Source organism: Lactuca sativa, chromosome 5 (genome assembly GCF_002870075.4).
Source record: "Lactuca sativa cultivar Salinas chromosome 5, Lsat_Salinas_v11, whole genome shotgun sequence".
NCBI lineage: Eukaryota > Viridiplantae > Streptophyta > Magnoliopsida > Asterales > Asteraceae > Lactuca > Lactuca sativa.
This window is the reverse complement of record NC_056627.2, coordinates 1,737,707-1,753,509: the sequence shown is the minus strand read 5'-3', so window position 1 is coordinate 1,753,509 and position 15,803 is coordinate 1,737,707. Positions and strand designations below refer to the sequence as shown.

At 36.3% G+C, this 15,803-nt stretch overlaps 1 pseudogene; it reads left to right on the top strand.

Moving 5' to 3' along the window:
- The first annotated feature begins 11,407 nt into the window (after positions 1 to 11,407).
- LOC128126334 (uncharacterized) overlaps positions 11,408 to 15,803 on the top strand; it is a 56,420-nt pseudogene continuing 52,024 nt past the window's right edge.

Sequence of the window (15,803 nt, the reverse complement as noted above, 5' to 3'; positions counted from 1 at the left end):
AGCTAAGATTCGTCTGAGACTTTGTAAAGAAGCATTCCAACAGTGCCTTGTCACTTGAGAACATGTCAAGAACATATATATCATCTTTTCTACTTGCTGAAAGTACGATGTTCTTGTCAGTGTTTACAACTCTTCCTTCTTTGTAAAGTGAACTTCATAGTCAGCATCACACAATTGACTGATAGAAATAAGGTTGTGTTTGAGACCCTTTACATATCAAACGTTTTGAAAAATCACGTTGTTGCACTTGATATTTCCATATCCCTTAGTGAACCCCTTTCCATTATCTCCATAAGTAACTGCAGGACCAGTTTTCTTGACATAATATTCCAGAAGAGACTTTGATCCTGTCATATTTCTTGAGCAACCACTATCTAAGTACCAAAGATGCTCCTGAGCCTGCAGTGCTGAGAAACTAGTTAGAACACACTGACCCATTCGAAGATGGGTCATTCACAAAGTTATTTGACAATAGATTATAACACTCCTTAGGAAGACAATTTAAAGAATTTGACTTAAGAATCCATTTTTCATTTCTAACTTTAGTATTTTCAGCTCTTGAGGATGATTTATCAAAAGAACATTCACTGATCTTGTGAGAGGAATCACCACATCTGTAACAAACTCTAGTACCAAAGTTCTTCTTGGTGAGCAAATTTTTTGATTTAACACATTTTGACATGTAAGATTCACCAAGAGAGCTTTGAGTCCTTTTGTTTATCATTGAGTCACGACTGAATTCAGTGTCAGAAGGAGTTTGATCAGTGTTAGGTGATGAACTATCAGTATCTGATTTTGACTCATTCACAGATGGATTGCAATCAGGAAAATGCTTGAGTTGTTCATGAACAGCATAAACACTCCATTTGAGATAGGAAAAGCAATAATATTCTCAGTTAGAGGGGTTGGTCTAACAAGATGTGTAGGATAAGAGGTAGGATCAATTCCGGTAATTTCAACATTACACTCAGTAATACCATCAGAATTAGTAATACAGTATTCATCAATTAAACTTTGATTAATAAAAGAGTTACTGACAAACTTATTTTTGAAATTGTTTTTCATCTCATTCATGGAATAGACCTTAGAGTCCTTTTCTTGTGATTTAAAAACTTTTTCAGCTTCTGCAAAATTACCCCCAAGAATTTTCTCACAAGAATGTGGAATTTGAGCTAAAATAATATTATTGGCATTCTTATGAGATTTTGCCCAAGTGTGAAGCACAGTTTGTTCTTTGATCAAAAGATTTTTAACATTGTCAATTTCAGTAGACAAAGATGAATTTGACAAACTAGTAATTCTAAGATTTTCCTGAGTGGACTCAATAATGCTATTTTTCATGGATATATCAGTTTCAAGAAGATCAATTTGATTTTGCAAATTTCTTATGGTTTGATTCTTCTTAGAATTAATGACACCCAAATACTCAAACATTTTGATTTTTTCATTTATTGAATAGGAAACAAAGTTTTTAACCTAGTACATTGAAGAAGAGTCAATGTTGTGCTTCCTGGAATTATCAACAGCATCAGACATATCAGTGTCAAAAGTACTTTTGTCTTTATCAGAAATAGTCGGGTCCTCTATTTTGACCATTAGACACTTGACTTCATCATCTGATGACTCTTCATCAGTTTTCCATTTTTCTTCTTCAGCTACAAGCACTTTATGTTCCAAGTTTTCAGCTTTCAGCTTCTCAATCAACTTGTTGTACTTCTGCTTCCAGTATTCATCTGAGCCTTGTTTCTTTTGTTTACATTCCTTTGCAAAATGATCAGTGCTCCCACAGTTAAAGCACTGAGCCTTCTCTTTCTTATCAGCACCATGCCTTTTATCAGCTCCTGACCCTTTTGAGAACTTTGCACCCATCTTCTTTTGAAACTTTGAGAAGTTTCGACCTGATTTTTCAAAGGTCTTTACAATCAAAGCTGCACTAGCCACAACTTTTTCAAGATCATCAGTGTCAGTTTTAGATGAATCAGTGTCTGAATTACTTTCAGTGTCTGAATCTGACACCAGCTTTTTGTTGGAGAACAAGGCTACAGTAGATTCACGTTGAGAATCTTTCATCAGTTCCTTTCTTTGAAGCTTGGATTCTTCATAGTATCGAAGATTTCCATAGAGACTTTGCAAGTCCATAGAGTTGATCTTCTGACTGTTTTTCAGCACATCAACATGATTCTCCCAACCTGCACCCAGAGAATCCAAAAACTTTTGCACTAGAACAGTTCTATGTTTCAACTGATCTAGTCTCCGAAGATCATTAACAAGAGTATTGAATCTGTTAAAGGTTTGAGTCAAGGTTTCACCTTTCTTAGCAAAAAAATGTTCATACCTTCGGTTAAGATCATTTATTTGAGTAGCCTTGACTTCTTCAGTTCCTTCAAAAGATACAGTCAGAGTATCCATCATCTCTTTTGCTGAGATGCAATTTTGAACCAGCCCAAAGATGTTGTATGGCAGAGAGTAGCTGATTGCGGCACGAGCACGAACATCTAGACCATGTTTTCTCTTGTCATCTGTCGTCCAATTTTCTTTGGGAGTTTTCTTCATAGTACCATCAGGAACATTATTTTTAAGGGGCTGATACATCGGAACATAAGGACCATTCTCAACGATGTCCAGCATGTCTTCATCAACAGACTCTAAGGCATATAGAGCCTTTATTTTCCACATAGCAAAGTTCGTTTCATCAAAAGGAGGAATTTTAGCAGAAGGATGATTTGATGAGTTTGATGAAGAAGAAGATGAAGCCATTTGTTTGATAAAAGAAACCTGCTTTGATACCAATTGAAGAGGCCTTTAGATCAATCAATATATCAAACAATGATGACAAATAAGAACAAGAGCAATTCACGAAGAAAAACTTTCACTAAGAAAGATAATCTCACAAAGAGATTATCGTGTGCACAAAGCAGAGATTAGGGTTTGTGAAAAACGTAACAATTCACAAACCTGTACAAGATAATATATACTGCTATTCTAGACAATCCCTACAATTCAGGGATACGCTAGCTAATTAATCAAGATAACTAAGGAAACACGATAACTACAAGATTTGTTACAAAACTAAACTAATACAAACTGAGCAGTTACACGCTGGTGCTGATACTGAGATATGTGCTGACGCTAAGTCTGTTTTAAACATTATCATATTTCAAGGTTTGACCTTACAACAACACAGATGGTCCCGTGACTGAGGTGACAATGCCACCACAGTCGTTCACATCATCCTGGGTCCCATGTTCGTGGTGGTTCATACTGTTGAGGACGGAGCAGAACGGCGAATCAGATTAAAGTTGGATGCATGCGTTCGTTTCAAATGTAGTAGTTTTATTTAATTTAGTTATTAAAAAAATTATTTAGTTGATTAAAAAAATGAAAAATAAATTGTTTTGGTGATATAATGCGGACATGCAGTGAGTATACTAAATACAAAATGAAATGGTAATGGTCATCAGCAGGTCTAACACTTTTTTAATGGCCAAATAGTAAATATTCATATAGCCCATGACCTAATAACCATAGACATAAACAACCTAAAAAATAAGAAAATTAACTAATCTAATCATTTTTTAAAGTGAATTTGAAAAAAAAAATAATCTATTTTTTTTTTGTTTTTTTTGCAAAAATAATCATTTTCTTAGAAATAAGGTATTCCGAACCAAGAAAAAATATTTTTATACTAATTTTGGAATGACATTCCGGATTCCAGACTACAATTTCGGATTTGAAAAAAAAAATTTAAATTTCAAAAACATGTTCGAAATCCGAAGAACAATTCCGGAATTTCGAGAAAAAAATTTATTTTTTTCCTTAAATTTAACAAAACGTTTAAAAAACATGTTAATATGAAATATATATATATATATATATATATATATATATATATATATATATATATATATATATATATATATATATATATATATATATATTAATGCATGAAATTAGACATTTTATTGGGAAACGGTGACATTAAACATTTTGAAATGTAACATTTGGAACCCCAAAAAAAAATTTAAATAAAAGAATAAAAAATAAAATAAAAAATCTTTTAAATCTTAATAAAAAAACTAAATATGAATAGTACTTCGGAATGGGAAAATGACGCAACGACCCTACTATGTATTTCGATTTTACCTTTTCAGTCACTATTTTTTTCGTGCATTTTAAGTGCACAAATTGTTTTTTATCGGGTCGATGTGGTCAATTTTGACAAAATGAACGGGTAACTAGGTTACCCCTTTGAAAAATAGACATTGACTTCTTACTTTTGGTTCATATGCATCAAGAACACCAATTTTGACTTCACCCTACCCTAATCCTTCACTCCTGCTATGGTTCATATACATATTTTCTTTCGTCAAAATCAAAAAAAAAAATTAAGGGAATCTTCAGCTGTTCAGGTTGAGATTCATACCAGAGTTTTAGAATGATTGCATCTCGAAATTGGTTTATGAAATCAGGTTCGTTGGTTGTTTAATTCTGATCAATTGATCTTGGATTGGATTAGGGTTCATAGAGTTTTTTTAGCAATGTTTTTATCATCAATATCGTTTCAATTTTGAAGCATAATGATTTTAGTTTATATGTTAATTTAGGGGCTTTTGAATTCAATTCGAGAGTGTAGTGTTGTAATTTCTAAAATAAATGCTACTTTCTCCACCCCTAGGAACTCAAAGTTCTTTTGGAGGAAATTCTCAACTCTCTTCATTGGAGAGATAATGACGAGAATCGAGACATGCCGCCGGCATTGCCGACACGACCAACATCCAAGGCAAGCCTCCCTAAGCAGCTGCTTCCGACGAAGCTTGATGTTGAATATGTTGCACCTCCAGATTTCACTAACATCAAAAAGCAAGATGTCAAATGTGTTACTAGCAACGTCTGTCATTTTGGTAGGAAGAAAGTGATAGTAGCGATAGCTGTTGTTAAATCACCATACACCATGGCACCTGTTTGTGAACAGAGATTGGCCAAGGACGTTGGTGTCATCCTTGCTACTCCATCAATCTCACAGGATATTAAATGGAAAGATAGTATTTGTTATTTCATTAAGACCATCTCCAACCCATCTCCATTTTTTCCCCCATAAATGGAGTAAAAAATGGAGTAAACAATGTTTCATCTCCAACCCTACTCCATTTTTTACCCCATTTTTTACCCCAAAAAGTATATTCTTGGAATATTCCATTTTTATAACTTATATATATTGTCAAATACACCCTTCTACTAATTAAACTCTATATTTATGATTAATTAATATAAATTAGTATATAACATTATATTATAAATATTAAATATTGTATTTAAATTATTTTTAGTAGATAAAATAAACTAGAAATGTATAAAATAAAAATGAGAGGGACTAAAATTGATAACAAAACTTCACTCCATTTTTGGAGATATGAATAGTATTCCCCCATATATGGGGGAATACTATTCATATCTCCAAAAATGGAGGTGAAAATGGGGTAGGGTTGGAGAAGAATGAGGGAAGAAATGAGGGAAAAAATGGAGTTTGGGGGTGGGTTGGAGATGCCCTAAGAAGGTAAAAGATTTACTCATTCCTTTCATTTACCTTCCATCAACATGTTCACTTCTTCAATCCTGACGCTCTTAACTGTTTGCTTTAGAAACTTCGAGTATGTGTAGGTCCTGCTAGATCATAATAGATGAAGATTTTGTTATGCTAGATCGTAATAGATGAAGATTCTGTTATGCTTTGTTATGCTTCTGGATGGAAGTTTGGGTGTATTGATTATCATAAATCTCTTTAATCCACCATTTTATTGATCATAATATCTACAGTAGATCACTTCCCTATAAACCTAGAGAAAGAGAGAGGTGGATTTAATTTTTTTTTAATTAACTAAAAGTCATCGAAGCTGGCTAGTAAATGTAAATGGATTAAATGAATATGTCACTAATCAACTTGTTTCCTTAAAAGACAAATCAATTTGTTTCCTTCAAAAAAATTTAGGAACTGAAAGGGTAAAATCCAAATACATAGTAGGGTCGTTGCGTTATTTTTCCCTTCGAAATTAGGCATTCCAGATAAAATGATTATTTTTAAAAACTGAAAAAATATAGTATTTTCTTTCAAAACATCATTTATAATGATTAATTGTTAGTTTACTCACTTCCCCCCCCCCCCCCCCCCCCCCCCCATAAAAAAAAAAAAAAAAAAAAAAAAAAAACATATATTTTCAAACAAAGATAAACAAAATGCAAAATATCGTAATCTCGTCCTCCCCTCATGTTGTGCCTTATGTGCCATATGATTAATGATGGTAAAAGGTTGTAGAGCAATGCTCCCAGATCTAACTTTCATTTGGTAAGTAGCTTCAAGCCACAATTTTTTAATTTTACAAATTACAAGACTAAGGAAAAGTGACAACCTTCCTCTCACCTATGCGGTACAAGAAAAAGTCTCAGCCTTCTCTTTTTCTTATAATTTTCTATCATGTATGTATGTTTGTATGTTTATCGTTTTAAATTAAAAACAATGATAAAAAAAAAAATTAAAATGCATAAAAGTGAGATAAGAATATGGAAGATATTTGTTTTTACTTGGTGATGTAGAATGTATAAAAAGAGTCGCCAATAGTCCACTGCTCAATCAATATTACAATATGTAATGTAACCCATCCCATCTCATCCCATCCCATCTTACCTATTTCAGGCTTCAGCCAAGCCGATGGGCCAACGTAATGCGTCATCAGATGGTCCACACTCGTTCTCTTTCAACTTATCGATCCAACTATCCTCAAACTTCACATGAGCCAACAAAACTTAGCATTGTGGCTTTTAATTTATTCTAATACATGGAGAAAAGAGGAAAAATTTGGAAATAAAAAGGAGAAAACTAAATACATCTCTAGTCTTAAGATAAAGTAAAATAAAATAATAAAAAAAACACATAAACATAAACAGAAAGCTTTAACCGATTTTCTTCTTTATTTTTTAATAAGAGAAATTTCAAGAGATTTTATATAATTATATTTTTACGAAAATTAATAGCTCAAACTTTGTTAAAATCAGTGGATAACACACGATACGGTTTATCTATCAACCATTTTTATAAACCTTGAGATTGAGAAGTGAGAACATTCAAATAACATACTTATTCTAAAAATAAACATTTATATGCATGATTTATTTTTGGTAAATAATAACGTTATCGAGGAATTAGGTTGCATACGTAGTTGTATACTTGAATGATTCGGTAGTAGCGTTTTACATTGGGATGCGTGGTAGAGGGATTGGCCATTGGTGGAAGCACCCCCACCCCCAGCTGATGGCTTGCTTAATGCTTAGTCTTTGCCTTTGGTTTGGTCAAAAGCAACCACCCATCTTTCTTTCTTTAACTTTGAGTTAACCACAAGAATAGTCTTTCCACTATTTAACAATTTCTACTTTTCGCCCTTCAGTTTTTCCTCTTTAATTGCCTCATTACTTCAAATCAATTCTCTTTTTACGTATAACTATAAAAATATAATTGATAGTATTAGATTTTATAGTGACCGTTAAACACTGAAAACACCCAAATATAAATATTGTGTGTTTGTTATAGGGACGTAGGCAGGGTTGTGTGTACAAAATAAATACATACAAATAAATCCAGATTATTCATTAAATGATTAGGCTAAAAGGTCTGGTGCATATTTTATCAATGGTAAAAATATGTCATCCAAGCGCCACATTATATTTTGCATTTTTTATAAATTTTACCTACGAACTAGGGTGAGGTAAATGGTTTTACCTATGAACTTTTTTTTTCTTAATTTCAATTTTTTAATAAAATTCATACTGAAATTCAAAATAACATAAAATTAAAAATTACATTTTAGAAATCATAATAAAAAAAATAACATGAAATTAAAAATTACACTAAAAACCTAAAATTTAAAAACAAAAATGAAGTGAAAAATTAAAGAAAAAAAAAACCTAGAAACAAACATAACATCCAAATTTCAATTGCGTTTGAGCTTCTATTTTTCACGAATTGAAGCCTTCACTAGTTTAGCTGCCTACTGATCTCCGAGGTTTAGGTGTCTCACATCTTGCATCAACAACGAATATTATGTGAGTGGGACCGTTTCAACCATATGCTTCTCTAAACTTGTATTCAATTGTATCATTTGTGCCATCATTTCCTCCGATCTAGTTGATCGCTCTATTCCGATTGGAGAATTTGACGATGTTGCTTTTCCTTTTCCTTTTTCTCGAGCTTTTGCTTTGTCCCTTCCCATGGGACGAGAAGGCAGGCATTTTTCTTCGATGTCGTCATTATCATCATTAAGATCAACACCAATGTGACCATTCGGTGATATTTGTTGTGAGCTCGTATGAAGATGTATGACTTCTTTTTGACGGATTAGCAATGTCTTCATGTGTTGCAAGCTTATTCCACCTAATGCTTCTTTTGACAACTTCTCACACATGAATGAACTTAAAAAGGCTTCAACATGTCATCTTGGAATGTCGTGTGCGTTTTTTTCAACAAACTCGCTTCACTTTCGCCGCTAGCCCATTGTTTTTCGAAGTTTGTGTAAATTCCGTTCCAATGTGTCACGAGTTTGTTAACAAGAATCCATTTCGAGTTACATTGTTCGGACGTCCGATAATCTGGGTCTTGACCCACACCAATACAAAACCGCTCTGTAACACGTAACCAAAATTGATCACGCGATTGGCCCTTTTCCTGTGTTGCTATCTTCTAATATGTCGACCCATGCCTTTGTTAATTATGTCTCTTCTTTTTGAGTCCATCTTCGTGGATTGGTTTTGCCTTTTTTTTTGGGTTGTGGTCGTTCTTCGGGTTCGAAATCAGAAAGAGTTTCGATTATGGGTTTAAAAGGCGGTTGGGACTGAAACTGACATTAGGTTTTCATATGGGTTTGAGATGTTGTTCGGGGTGGTGGGGATTGGAATTGAAATTGTTGTGGCATTTGAAATTGTGAATAATAGTTTGGAACACATCCTAGACACGTTTGGTTTTTGAGATGTATCCATCTGTGGCTGATAAGGTGGTGGTGATGTCGGATCGTAACCGAAAAGTGCAAATGGGTTGGAAGCATTTTGGTTTGAAGCATTTGGGTTGAAAGAGTTTGGGGTGTTGGAAGACATTTTGAATATGTAAAAAGTGTGTAAATTCACAATATGTTGGAAGGATGTTATATATATATATATATATATATATATATATATATATATATATATATATATATATATATATATATATATATATATATATATATATATATATGGGAAAATTGAATATACCCTTATGCGTATATAAGCTTAGGCAAACTCACCATAATACGTCGTTTTATCATATATTAATTATAATGTTTTTAAACTTCAACACCTAACTTTATTTATTTTCAAGATTTTCGAAATTTCACTATTATTTTCCATCTTACATCAATCTTTTTGACGAACTCTTACTAGGCTATATATATATTATAGTTGAAAGAGAAAAATTAAGTAAGAGGAAGATAATGTTAAATTTATAAAAATCTTGAAAGTACATCAAGTTAGAAGTTGAATTATAAGAACATTTGAGGTCAACTCAGCCCGTTTTGGTTAATGCGTGTGTAAGCCAAGCATACAAGCTGAGTATGTTGGGCGTACTTAGCTGTGTTGACCAAGTTTGACTTTTTGACTTTGACCTGTTTTGACCAAGTTTGAGCTAAGGGTATTTTGGGTATTTTGAGACTAGTCATTCTTTGATGAATAGGTTACCGTTTGAGGTGATAATTAAAGTTGTGTCCTGTTCAGCGATCTTTTTACAAACTGAGAGGTGAGTTTTCCTCGATGTACTTGTGGGTCGAAGGCTCCAAGGTTGGCCCATTGGATTGATATCCTGATATATACTGATTGATGATATGCTGTGTATGTGGTAGATCTGCATGATTGTATGATGGATGCTAATATCTGTTAGGCAGGTAGATAGGTAGGAGTACCTGTGGTTTCTGTCTGTAGAATTATTTGTCTGCTGAATATGCTTGTTATCTGTTATATGTCGACATCTTATGTTGGGGTTTAGACTATTGATTTGTGTTGTTAGTCAACAGACCGGGGCAATCCATCCGGGAGGTTGTGGGCCAGGGTAATCCAACCGGGAGGTTGTGGACCCAGTACATGACATGCAGGGTAATCCAACCAGGAGGTTTTGGGCCAGGGTAAGCCAACCAAGAGGTTGTGGAACCAACATGCATGATTATATATGTTATGTGTTGTGTGGTGGTACTTTGGAGGAACTCACTAAGCTTAGGCTCACAATTTTAGTTTATTGTTTCAGGTACTTCAGATGATCGTGGCAAGGCGAAGACGTGATTATGCACATCCTTCGGTTTTATGTTATTTGGATTTTGGGATACTCTAATTACTGGAATACACTTTTGAAACATGGTTTTGTAATTAATTATGGTTTTGGGTTGTTTTTTAAAATTTAAAATTTATTGTGATTTTTGGAATGTTACAAGTTGGTATCAGAGCCTTGGTTTGAGAGAATTAGATGAACATTTGTGTGAATCCATACTTAAACTATGGAATTGCAAGAGTTTAAAAAAAATTGGCTTTCAAAAGTAACCACTGAAAGGTGTGATGTGTATGATTAGTCGAAGCAAGAAAGTATACCCCAAGTTACCCTACTGTTATTTGATATGATGTTTATGATAAAACAACATGCCAGTGATATACTAGGGATCTTCAGGAATTGCATGATAGAATTACGTGATGTTTAATGCCTGATAGCCTAGGGTTACTTCTTGTATGAAAGTGACATCATTACTAGAGTTGCTTAGTGTATGCATCATAGTTGTACATAACTAAGATTTTATATCCTGAGAATGTTTGATTTAGCCTTATTTCCTGTTCCTTGTTTGGTTGTGGGCTTAGGGTAGAATCAAGTATTCGACTGTCTACAGAATTTAGTGTTACGTAGATTAGCATATGCGAGTGTTGCCGGGTTAGTGGAAGTTTCATGGATGAGTATATGTGTAAGCAACCAACCAGATCAGGAATGGTTAGCCACTTGAGAGAGAGTAAGGATAGGATTTATGCCTATCCTAGTTGTGGTAGTTGTGTTAGGCGGTTGTGATGATCCTTAAGACTAAGACGGGTAGGTGTGGAAGGTAGTATGGGCTCGTACTACTGAAAGCACAGGACCTGTACGTGTAACAAGGAAGTCACAAAACCCAACGGTTTAGTCTTGTCTCGTGATTGTAGAAATGTGCATTATGGATTTTCTGATGTGTTTTGGTTTAATTTCAGAATGGCGGAGACGAGAGGATCAAGGTCTCGAGCAAATGGCTAAAATAGGCCAGGATTGATTGATGATAAGATTCGGGAGATCATCTCCACTGAGGTGGCTACTGCTGTCCATAGGTCTATGATGGAGATGTTTGGGTCTATCAAGACCGCCATGATTGAGCTCCTTGATGATCATTATACTGCTCTTTCTGAGGCTGCTGTTGTTGTAGCTATCGTGACTGTTTGTACGAAGGGGATTCGAGGAGAAAGATCCTTCTAGTATTGGAACTTCGAAAATACGAAGCCCCCGGTGTTTTATGGAGTCAGGGACACGATTGTGGCGATGAGGTGGCTGTCTGATATGGAGGGTTGTTTCTTTACATGTTCTTGCCCTGCTGACTAGAAGGTCAAGTGCGCCCTGAACCTTCTCCGATCAGGGGCGAAGGATTGATGAATGACTCTTATACTCCTAAGCAGAGAGTTGCTATTATTTGGGAGTAGTTCTCAAAGAGGTTTCTCATGAGGTATTTTCCCTTGGTAGAGAGGTAGAGGTTGGCTCAGGAGTATCTGGAGCTGAGGTCGGAGACTGAGATGGTGACCGAGATCACCAAGATGTTTACGGTGAGGGCAATTTTTTGCCCTGAATTTGTTGCTTATGAGTAGGCTCAGATGGCCCGGTACTTGAGCATGCTCAAGACAGATATCCAATAGTTTGTTTCCACCTAGCGTTATGGTTCCCTCACTGAGCTTCAGGAGGCTGCAAGGAGGCGGGAGATTGAGATAGAGCTCCAGTTGAGGGAGTTGAGGTAGGATCCTATTCAGTCTCAACCTATGATGAAGTGGTACAAGCCTATTGATTCGAGATCTAGGGGACAGAGGGGATGAACTTGTGGGAAGTCCGGTAAGGTTCATGATGGTTTTATAGGTCTTCGTCTTCTACATGCCGCAATTACGGTCGGGAGGGACACTTTGTGAAGGACTGTCATTAGCAAGCTCCCCCGCTGAGTAGCACGATCTGCTATCATTGTGAGCAGGTGGGCTATGTGAAAGCCGAGTGTCCCTTACTTGCCGCCAAGCATGTGCATGCGTGAACTACTGCTACCCCGAGGAATACTGATGGACGCCAGGGTAGGGTGGATCCCTTGAGGGACCGAATATGTGCATTCCAGCTCACTGCAGAGGAGTCCAAAGCGGTGTCGGACGCTGTTATTGGTATGTTTCCATTTATTATCCTGTTAGTTATTTTATTGTAGGCTTATGTTTATAATTCTGCTAGGTACCTTCTTAGTTAATTCCTTGCCTGCTCTTGTTCTCTTTGACTCAGGCGCGAGTCGGTCCTTTGTATCTTAGTCTTTTAGCAAGGGTTTTGATATGCCCTTGGAAATTTGGAGTGTACGTTGCGGGTTTCTATCACTAAAGAACACAAGATATCTGCATCGAGCATTTACCAAGGTTGTGTTCTGGAGATTTTTGTGGTCCCTTATCCGATTGATTTGATTCCTATCCACATGGAGGATGTGTGCGTGATAGTAGAGATGGATTGGATAAGCATGTTTGGAGCTATGATTGACTGTGAAGGTCAACGGGTGGTAGTTCGAACCCCAAGTGAGGGATAATTGTTTTTTTTGGAGAGGGTACCAGGATTAGGTCAGCCTTTTGTTTTGCTGACAGGGCTCAATAGTATATCCAACATGGTTGTATGGGATATCTTGTTGGTGTAGTTGATACTCGAGCTGGTAAGTAGGTTTCAATTTCAAATGTGCTTATTGTTAGAGAGTTTGTTGATGTGTTCCCGGAGGAGTTACCCGACGTGCCTCCTGAGAGGCAGGTTGAGTTCTGGATTGATTTGGTTTCTGGTGCGACTCCGATTGCCAAGGCGATGTACTGATTTGTAACATCCCAAAAATCAAGACTAAAGATTTTGATTTTTATATTAATAAAACCATGATCCAAACAACATCATAGAAATCATGGTGAATTAAAGTGTATCAATAACATTCAAGTAAATCAGAGTAATATAAAAATGCGGAACGTTGTGGTGTGTACACTGCAATCATCCCGGGCTCTTCCCCTTTAAACCAGAAGTACCTGAAACATAAACTGAAAACAAGAAGCACAAAGCTTAGTGGGACCCCAAAATACCACATACCATACTCAAACATATAATAGGCCCCGCCCGACATCAACCCCGCTCGGTAAACATATATGTCAGTCATCTGGCCCCACCTAGCATCGGGCCCTACCCGGTATACATATAAACATATAATCATAAAAACCCATGAAATAATTAGAAAGATAAATAGCATACATGATAGTCATCGCCCCCCTCTCGGTACACATATAAACACATATCACATGCAATTATCATGTAGACAACTAGCATCCTAAACATAACAAACCATGGGCCGTTATTGGTGCCTTCGACCTGATAAACCCAGTGAGGAAACTCACCTCACGCTGCAGAATCACTCGCATAAAATCTTAGCCTGCTGGTCCGGAAAATCCCCACGTTAACATCATCAATAAATATCCAATTAGTAATTGGATCTCAACCCATAATCAAGAATCTATGTTACTTGTCCAATATTCGGGGTAAAAGACCATTTTACCCTTTTTCTTACTTGGCCCAAAACCAAGGCCCAACCCATTTTCTTAAAAGACCCAAATTCCTAAATTACATCCTAAGGCCCAATAAGGCCCAACTTCCAAATTTGGCCCGAAATCATCATGGACCCAATACCAAGAAAACCCATAGACTATCCATGACCCTAAGTCAGTAGTCTAATGGCCCAAAAAGGCCTAAACCCTAAAAGCCCAAGATATGGCCCAAACCCGAGAAAGTCAACCCAAAAGTCAATATGTTGAGTACGCGGGATGTACTCAGCTCATACGCTTAGCGTACTCCTTCCTGGGCCAATACGCCCAATGTACTCCCCTGATTACCAACCCAACCCATTAATCACTTAATTGGTTAATCCAACATGCTAAACTCTCAGATTTGGTTCTAAATGGCGACTTAATACATAGAGTTGGCAACTTTACACCCATGCATGGCTTAATTGGGACCAATACTAAAAAAGAAGCTTAATAAGAATCTTAACACTTGCATAAAGATTGCAGTTTTATGGTCAAGAGACCTCAATGGGGCTAAGATCTAACATTCATGGCTTCTGCAGGAGTAGATCAAGAATCTTTAAATCAAAAAACCCAAAAATGAATAAACGACGCCCTAAGTTGGATCTAGCACATAGAGTCATCAAGATGAGAGTTTTTTTTTTTTACCTCAAATGGCTTGCTAAGGTGAAGGTAACTTTGGATCTACAAGCTCAAGCTACTCCCAAGCAACCTCCAAGTTTTCGTCTTCTTCTTCTTCACCACAAAACACCAACAAACTCACTTTCAAGATAAAATCTCACCAAATACACTTGGGGTTTTGATATTAGGGCATAGGGTGATGGAGGCTGATCAATAAAGTGTCCAAGAGTGAGATGAGTTGTTTAAATAGGGTGCAAACCCTAAAAATTAGGGTTTTCAGTTGCACCACCTACGCTATGCGTACTCCACGCACGCCCCGTGTACGTGAATGAAACCCACGATCTAGAAGCGAGCTAATACGCTAAGCATACTCATAGGTAAGCGGGAAAACCAAATATCCAAAATTTTTGAAGTACCCTCCTTCCTCTACCTCTCTCTCTCTCTCTATTCTCTCCTCTAGGTCACGATTCACCATGTGAACTAAGGCATGCCTAAGATTCTGTCGCTTTATCGCCATCGTTTTCGGCTTTGATCTCTTCTTAAAAAAGCGACGATGAATCTACCACGAGGCGTCACAAAAGCAACCGGAGGCATCAATAACGGTGGACCAACGCAATAAGGAGTTCTAGAACAGAGAAAGAGAAGGGGAAAGAGAGGTGGAAGATAAAGAAAAGAGATAAAGTGACAAATATAGAAGGAAAGGGAATAGTAGCTAGAGATCAAATCAAGAAGGCAAAAAGACGAGCATGCCCTCTCTTATTCCTCCTCTGATTCGAGAATGACTTGCTCCATCCACCCTTGAAGACGTCACTGGCATAAGTGGTTTTGAGCAGAGTCGATTCGATCTTCGTTTTAAAACCCTAAACGCCGATTCAGAATATCGTTGGTAAAACCCTAGATCCGAAAATAGGCTACCATTAATTCTTCTCCCGATTTTGGCGAATCATCTAACCCTTTGATTTGGGTCTTTAGTGTTGGAATAAAAATTCGAGTCTTTGTCTTCATATGGGAAATGTTAACGCTTCTCTCAGTTAAAGAGTTAAATCACTTGATTTGCTATTGTGACATCGTATTCTTTTTTATTTTGATTTGGCTGTTTTAATTTTGAATGTACAGGTGTTTCTCAGGATGTTAGTGAGGGCTACATCACTTGATTTTCCATTGTGGCATCGTATTCTTGTACTTGAAATCTTCAGGGTAAATCTGGAAGGGTTGAATATAGCTAACTATTGCAGTTTTTAGTCTTTTTTATATACTAATATTACCTCCCAAAACCTTTCATC